General features: G+C 41.6%; 1 protein-coding gene across 1 annotated transcript in view; it reads left to right on the forward strand.

Annotated features, from left to right (window-relative positions):
* The window catches only part of LOC109869858 (vasopressin V2 receptor), a 47,323-nt gene extending 43,237 nt beyond the window's left edge, over positions 1-4,086 (forward strand). The window contains exon 9 of the transcript XR_004205252.1: positions 433-4,086. The gene's annotated coding sequence lies outside the window, so the exon portion shown is untranslated. The remainder of the gene's footprint in view (positions 1-432) is intronic.
* The last annotated feature ends 4,508 nt before the right edge of the window (positions 4,087-8,594 follow it).

Here is an 8,594-nt window from a genome sequence, read left to right on the forward strand (position 1 = left end):
TGTATGGTTCTGATTACATATGCATGATTTTATAATCTCCTACAATCTCCTACATTACAGTGTGTGGATTGAATATGCAGATGGAGAAACAATCTGGGCCCCAAATGGCATCCCATTACCTACAAATTGCGCTTATTTTGGGGCCTGGTCAAATGTAGTGGCCTATATAGTCCACTACATTTGACCAGGCCCCAAAATAGGGTGCCATTTTGGATGCAGCTACAGATGCTGTGGGGCTGTGGGAGGGTGAATGGGACTAATTCCACAGAGCCAAGTCTTTGGATCTCTGTACTACCTACCACTTGTATTGATTAACTAGCTGAGTGTACGTGTGTGTGCGTGTGTGTGTATGTGTGTGTGTCTGCACGTGTGCGTGTTTGTTTGTTTGTGTGTGTGTGTGTGTCCTTGTCTCTCTTCTGTCTCTTCTTGTAGGGAGGTTCCTATGCTGATTATTGGCTGCAACCCAACTCCAATCAGAGGCCTGAAGAGAGGAGAGGAAAGATGATATGAAGGTAGAGGAACGGGGGATGACTTTTACTCTTTTATTTAGATCTAGAGTAACTGTCTGAAACCCAGTAGAGGGAGAGGGAGGGTGGGAGGGAGGGAGAGAGAGTGAGCATTTCCCATGCCAATAAAGCCCTTAAATTGAATTGAATTGAGAGACAGAGAGGGAGGGAGAGCGAGTAAGAGTGAGAGTGAAAGAAATAACTGGAGAGGACCATTTTTGGAAGCAGAATAAACAGAGGATGAGAGCGTGGGAGCAAGCTTGGGAGCAATCCTTGGAGGAGGGGCGGTTGAAGAAGTGGAAGCTAATATTATGGATGAACTACAGGAAATCAAATCAAAATGTCTGAGGTGGAATTCATCTTCACTCAGAAGAGCGGGAGAGGAATATCTGGTTTCAAAGAAAGAAAGAAAGAAAGAAAGAAAGAAAGAAAGAAAGAAAGAAAGAAAGAAAGAAAGAAAGAAAGAAAGAAAGAAAGAAAGAAAGAAAGAAAGAAAGAAAGAAAGAAAGAAAGAAAGAAAGAAAGAAAGAAAGAAAGAAAGAAAGAACAATGGTGACTTGTGAAAAGAGAAAGAGTCAAACAAGTAAGAGGAGACCTGGGGAGAAATCAGAATAAATACTCTGGATAAACAATACTAGACACATTGGAGCATGTTAAACATAGCGAGAAGAGAGAGCGAGAGAGAGAGAGAGAGAGAGAGAAGAGGGAGTGAATGAATCTAGCAGACCAAGGCTTCGACAACAAGCTAGGACGCAATTATGTGATTATATTTCACATCTGGAGAGAAATCAGATTTTTTAAATCTGGATTAACAATACTAGGCACACGGGAGAATGTTCAACATAGCGAGAAGAGATAGAGAGAGAGAGACTTCTTAGAAGTACTTCTTAGAAGTGCAACACAGCCGCCACCGTCATGTATGGATGTCATGCTATGAGGATAGCTCATAAACACATGGAGACGTGACTCTTCACAGACTGCCCACGAGAGAGATATCACATTGCTACTATGCAGAGATGACCACATCTGAATATTTTATGGTGTCAAGTCCATGCACAAGTAATAACACATTATAGAAAAACCACGAGGAATTTAATTTAGACTGTACAATGTAGGAAATTACCATTCCATGTAAATCAATGATTTTAAATATATTTATTGAAAGTGTTGCAGAGGCACAGTACAATACGACCATTATTATTTACAGATTGTGTAAGAGATTATGATGAATATATACTATGACCGATATACAGGTAACTGGCAAAATAAAGGAAACACCAACATAAAGTGTCTTAATAGGGTGTTGGGGCACCACTAGCCTCCGGAAAACAGCTTCAATCCACCTTTGCATAGATTCTACAAGTGTTTGACACCTTTCCTTCCATCATTTGGTGTGTTGTTGACTGTGGTGGAGATCTGGTGATCTGAGACACACACACACACACACACACACACACACACACACACACACACACACACACACACACACACACACACACACACACACACAAATAATGGGCAACTGGGCATTTTTTATATGACCCTAAGCATGGTGGGATGTTCATTTCTTAATTAACCAGCTTTCAATATACTTTGTATCCCTCATTTACGCTTTAGTAGGCCTAAGAGTTGTGTTTTGGAAATATAGAATGAGGGCATCTGTTGTCTATTAATGTGAAACTATCATTCAGTTGATATCAGGATCCAAATTAGCCTGGTCCCAGATCTGTTTTTGCTGCTTTGCCTATTGTCATGGCAAGGCAGCATAGACAGATCTGGGACCAGGCTAGATCCAGATCACTCAGAACCAAACAAAGTGCCTGTATTGTTATAGCCAGTGCTTGACTTGAACTGAAACATGCTCCGGTACTCGTTTTGGGTGCCTGTACTCTTTATATTCACAATACTTTTGAGCTAATATTCAATAAGAGGAACAGGAGCTCAAGCAGTAGAACATTTGAGGCACCGGTACTCAGCTCCAGTGAGCTCCTGGCCAAGTCAAGCACTGGTTATAGCAGCAATATAATAAATAGTAGAGAGAGGGGCCTCCCTAGCCTGGTTCCAGATCTGCTATCTTGCCAACTGACCATAGGAGTTGGCAATACAACACAAACAGATCTGGGACCAGGCTAGGGCCCCATCCTAGGATAATACAGTATTTACTGTAGGCCTTATAATACAGATCGGGGACCAGGCTAGGGCCCCATCCTAGGATAATACAGTATTTACTGTAGGCCTTATAATACAGATCTGGTAGTAGAGAGGCCTTATAATACAATATAATACAGCATTTACTGTAGTAGAGGGACCCCACACATAGGACAATATAATACAGCATTTACTGTAGTAGAGGGACCCCACACATAGGACAATATAATACAGTATTTACTGTAGTAGAGGGACCCCACACATAGGACAATATAATACAGTATTTACTGTAGTAGAGGGGCCTCACACATAGGACAATATAATACAGTATTTACTGTAGTAGAGGGGCCTCACACATAGGACAATATAATACAGTATTTACTGTAGTAGAGGGGCCTCACACATAGGACAATATAATACAGTATTTACTGTAGTAGAGGGGCCTCACACATAGGACAATATAATACAGTATTTACTGTAGTAGAGGGGCCTCACACATAGGACAATATAATACAGTATTTACTGTAGTAGAGGGGCCTCAAACATAGGACAATATAATACAGTATTTACTGTAGTAGAGGGGCCTCACACATAGGACAATATAATACAGTATTTACTGTAGTAGAGGGACCCCACACATAGGACAATATAATACAGTATTTACTGTAGTAGAGGGGCCTCACACATAGGACAATATAATACAGTATTTACTGTAGTAGAGGGGCCTCACACATATGACAATATAATACAGTATTTACTGTAGTAGAGGGGCCTCACACATAGGACAATATAATACAGTATTTACTGTAGTAGAGGGGCCTCACACATAGGACAATATAATACAGTATTTACTGTAGTAGAGGGGCCTCACACATAGGACAATATAATACAGTATTTACTGTAGTAGAGGGGCCTCACACATAGGACAATATAATACAGTATTTACTGTAGTAGAGGGGCCTCACACATATGACAATATAATACAGTATTTACTGTAGTAGAGGGGCCTCACACATAGGACAATATAATACAGTATTTACTGTAGTAGTGGGGCTTCCCTCCAGACAGACAAACCACAAAAAGCAGGGATCAGATTCATATTATGTCAGACCTCAAGTCATGTTATATGTTCCACATGTGTTTTTATCTCTAATTTATTCTATGTCTAAACAAACGAGAAAGGGACATGTTTAAGTTCCCGTTGTTGCTACCTTATGTTCATGCATGTAGCGACGTATGTATGTCTGTTTTTGTTATATTTTCTATTCCTTATATTTATTTATAATAATACACTAAATTGACCCTTCAACTGCACGACAGACTTATGGCAACAATAATCTGTTACACACCTTTCTTTAAGATCATTATTACTATGATAGCTACATGCGTACACGTTGTAACTTTACATGTGTATTAAAAGAGATTAAATCCACATGTCTGCGCCTACCAATTTCAAATTAGACTTTGACCCGTGTGGTTTGTGAACTGTGTTTACGAAAATGTGTGATTTTACATGTCTTTATTGTGTGACCAGACGGCACAGGATAACTAAATGAACAAGACGTTTTCAGACCAGTAAGGCAGTTACAGTGGGCTGATGGTCATGACGGCTCAGTGCTTCATCTGCATGATTTGTGTTCAGGTTTCAACCTTATACACTTTTCACGCGAGCCGTAGTGTTCCCGCCTGGTTCCCGCGTCGTCCACCATAGTTGCTGTAACCGTAAATGGATGACGTTAATATAAAACACGCAAGCCAGTTTGAAAAGAGTAATACAGTTCTGTGGGATCTCTTCCAGAACAGAGATGATGTGTATCTCTCCTGCACTCTTTCTAGCCTGGCTTTAATATATTTTCCATCCGTTACAACTACTGTATATTCTCTACGAATGATATTGCGGCTCGGCTCGGCTCCGTAGTGTGTAAAGAGTGTCATGTCCTCTGGCAGTTACAAACAAACAAACATATTTCTATTGACAAAAAAGGAGGTGGATTGCTGTTGTTGTTTTCGTTGTATGTTCATAGTTTTTTGTTGTTGTTGTTGAGAGCTCTAAGGGGCCAGGGAGCTTTTCTGTTCAGATAGTTGTTTTTTTCTTGATTTTCAACAGATTCATGAGCCAAGAAAAATATGTTTTCAAGGTGGATTATACTTTCCTGAACGCGTCCGCTTGTGGCACAACCAACAAATACACAAGAGGATGGAAATAAAAACAACAACTCCGGTGTAAGAAAAACAAGTTACCCACAAGAATTACAATATCATTCCTAGAAACGTTTCCCCTGTCTGTTTCCTTGTCTTCACTGGGGTAATCTTGCATGCATAGCAGACTTCCTTGCCAACCTGGGGACAAGCCAAGGTTCTCTCTAGACACACACAAACATTTGTTCATATAAAACCACTGGCTGTTATAAATCTTGAGTGCTGTCAGAGGTCATTGATAGAGCATAGCCAGGGCAGGGTCAGTGGTCATTTGTAATCCGACAGGAGCTCGGCTCAGCTCAGAGCTCCATCTGTGTCCATAGGACAGGCCTGGGTTCAAATAGTATAAACATTTTTAAAAATACTTTAAGCGTCTGCTCTGGCCTGCCTAGAGTGCCAGATGGACATGGTTTGCAGTTCTGGGACTATTCTGGTGGCCCGTTAAGCCAGACAAGCTCAGTCAAGCAAAGATGAAGGCATTGGAAATGATTTCAAATAGTATTTGAACCCAGGTAGTTCTTGTCCATACAGAGGACTCATGCTGAGCTCGGCCTGCTCTGTCTGATGTCTCCAGTCAAGGTCACTTATTCATTACAGAGACAGCACTGCAGGGTCGGCTCCCTAGGCCTGCCAGGACACCTCGCTGTGACTGGGTATTAGTGTGTGTGCTTGTGTGTGCGTGTGTGTGCGGACGTGATTAACTATACGTGTGGGGACCAGAAGACCCCACAAGAATAGTAAATTAACAAAAATGTTGGACATTTTGTTAGTCCCCACAAGGTAAAATGCTATTTCTAGGGGGTTTATGGTTAAGGTTAGAATTAGTGTTAGGCTTATAATTAGGTTTAGGGTTAGTTTTAGGAGCTAGGGTTAGGAGCAAGGGTTAGGGGTTAGGGAAAATTGGATTTGAAATGGGTCTGAATTGTGTCCCCAACTGTGTGTGTGTGTGTGTGTGTGTGTGTGTGTGTGTGTGTGTGTGTGTGTGTGTGTGTGTGTGTGTGTGTGTGTGTGTGTGTGTGTGTGTGTGTGTGTGTGTGTGTGTGTGTGTGTGTGTGTGTGTGTGTGCATGAGTGTGTGTGTGTAACAGGGTATTAGAGAAATGAACAACCAGCTGTGTGACAGTATGACTGTATGAATGGCCTGGCCAGGGACATACTAGGTGAACTTATATTAGGGTCAGCCAAGGACTTCTGAGGATGGCAGTCTGAATGAAGGGTTGAAGGAATAACCCTCATAAACTACGCCAATAAATCAGATTATAAAAGACAACCCAGAATCCTCCCTCCAACACATTAGGCTAGGCTGCACAACACTGGGCAATCAGTTTCTGTGTCCAAAATGGCACCGTAGTTCAAAAGTAGTGCACTGTATTAGGGAAAAGGGGGCTATTTCAGATTCAGCCTGTGTATGTTACTCAACCTCAGTGTGTAGCCCACAGACCTAACACACACACACACACACACAGTGTGAAGGATAATTTGGCACGCCCAATTTTTCAGTTTTTGATTTGTTAAAAAAGTTTGAAATATCCAATAAATGTCGTTCCACTTCATGATTGTGTCCCACTTGTTGTTGATTCTTCACAAAAAAATACAGTTTTATATCTTTATGTTTGAAGCCTGAAATGTGGCAAAAGGTCGCAAAGTTCAAGGGTGCCGAATACTTTCGCAAGGCACTGTAATGTATTTCTCTCCATATACCCAAATCAGTCAACATGTCAACATGGAGAATCACAACAAAACATGTCCCAGTTTTCATGCTACTACAGTAGTGTGCATAACACTGTTAGCTGAGCAAACAGACAAACGTAAAATACTGTATCCAGTACAGGTTACAATTACAGAAAATAACAACCATAAAAAATAATCTGAACAAAAATGACAATATTGTACAGAAAATACTACAGTAAACATACTATACATTATCTCTTCGCCTAGCTGAGAATTTCATCAACATCACAAGCAATATCGTCATTAGCAAGACAACGCGGGAAGAACCGTCTTGAATGTCAAATCCATCCTTGCACATCTGCGGTGTCGACTTGGTCACAGGCGTCCTACATGGCCTGAATGAGGGGTACCTGAGCCTGGGGCTGGAGATCGTAAACCTTCCACCGCCATGCAGAGAAAAACTATTCGATAGGGTTTAGAAACGGAGAGTATGGTGGAAGGTATAGCACTGTCATCTGTGGATGGTGTTGAAACCAGTTCTGGACCAAAGCAGAGCGGTGGAATGACACATTGTCCCAGATGACCGTGTATTGCATCTGGTGCATTTCATTACCTGCTGTGACGATGTGGTGCAATCGGGCCAAAAATGCAAGAATGTGAGGTGTGTTGTAAGGGCCCATTTTGGCATGACGGAGGACAACCCCATGCTGTGAAATGGCAGCGCAAAGGGTGATGTTACCCCACGTTGCCCTGGGACATTGATTATAGCCCTGTGGCCAATGATATTTCTGCCTCTCCTTCTTGCTTTTGTGAGGTTGAACCGTGCCTCATCAATATATATGAATTCATGCAGGATTTCCTCAGCATCCATCTGCAAAACTCCCTGAAATACAGTGAAAGACAATATTGTGTAGTTCAGGATAGAACTAGCATACAGTCAAAGTAAAAAAAAGTTGTGTGCAGTATGCAACATCACAGTACTGAAGTGAACAATACAAACCTCCACATACTCATGCCGCAGCCGTTTGACCCTCTCTGAATTCCGCTCAAAAGGCACTCGATAAAGTTGTTTCATTTCAACCTGATGTCTTTTCAGGATGCGTGCCAGTGTTGACTGAGAGACCTGATGGACATTATTGAAAATGGCATGGTCACCGATAATGTTGGCTTGTAGTTCTCTGAGCCTGATAGCATTATTGGCCAAAACCATGTTTATTGTCTCTCTCTTGTTCTTGCGTGAATATGGGCCCCCTTCCTCCTTGTCGTTCCCGACCCTCAATCCTATGTAGAGAATAATACATGTAACTTACTGTACAATGTCACAGGAAGGGGTATCACAAGTGCTGATATGGTGCTGACAATAAGCAGCTGATTACTGTAACTGTACACAGATCTTTTACCTGTTTTCCTGTCGAAAAGTCCTTATGACAGATGCCACTGGAAATCTGCTAAGATTTGTCTGAACTCTCAGTCCAGCCTCCCTCAGCGTCAATCCGTGGTTCACAACATGGTCCACTAGTTTTGCACTAATGTCATTTGATAAGTTTGGTCCTCTTCTTTGTGCACGTTCTCCTCCTGCTTCAGGTCTTCCTCGACCTCTGGCTCTGCCTCTTCCTCTACCTCCTTCTCTACCTCCTTCTCTACCTCCTTCTTTACCTCCTTCTCTACCTCCTCTGTGTACTCCTCCTCTCACCCTCACTCTTCTTCTGACTCCTTCCATTTTGTTGCATTTTTATAGTGCTTAAACCTGATTGATGTGTCTACAATTTAGCAATCATGTGTTTGTGCACCTGGTGGCTGTGTTTATTAACAGCTTTGCTCATAGGTGTGGTAATTTGACAGTCAGTGCTTTGGAATTGCAAGGAAGTGACATCATGATATACTTCTGTGTCTGATGTCTACATGTGTGTTTAGTGTTTTGCAAATCACTGTGTGTAATGTTTTGCAAATATTGTGAAGCTGACAATGTGCTTACAGTTGTGCAAATTTAGCCTTGTGTTTTGCTAATTGTGGGAAAAGTTCAATTTTAGTGTGTACGCAATCGTAAAAATCTGTAATATAAGGAATTGAA

Source organism: Oncorhynchus kisutch, linkage group LG24, assembly GCF_002021735.2.
Source record: "Oncorhynchus kisutch isolate 150728-3 linkage group LG24, Okis_V2, whole genome shotgun sequence".
In the NCBI taxonomy this organism is placed as follows: domain Eukaryota; kingdom Metazoa; phylum Chordata; class Actinopteri; order Salmoniformes; family Salmonidae; genus Oncorhynchus; species Oncorhynchus kisutch.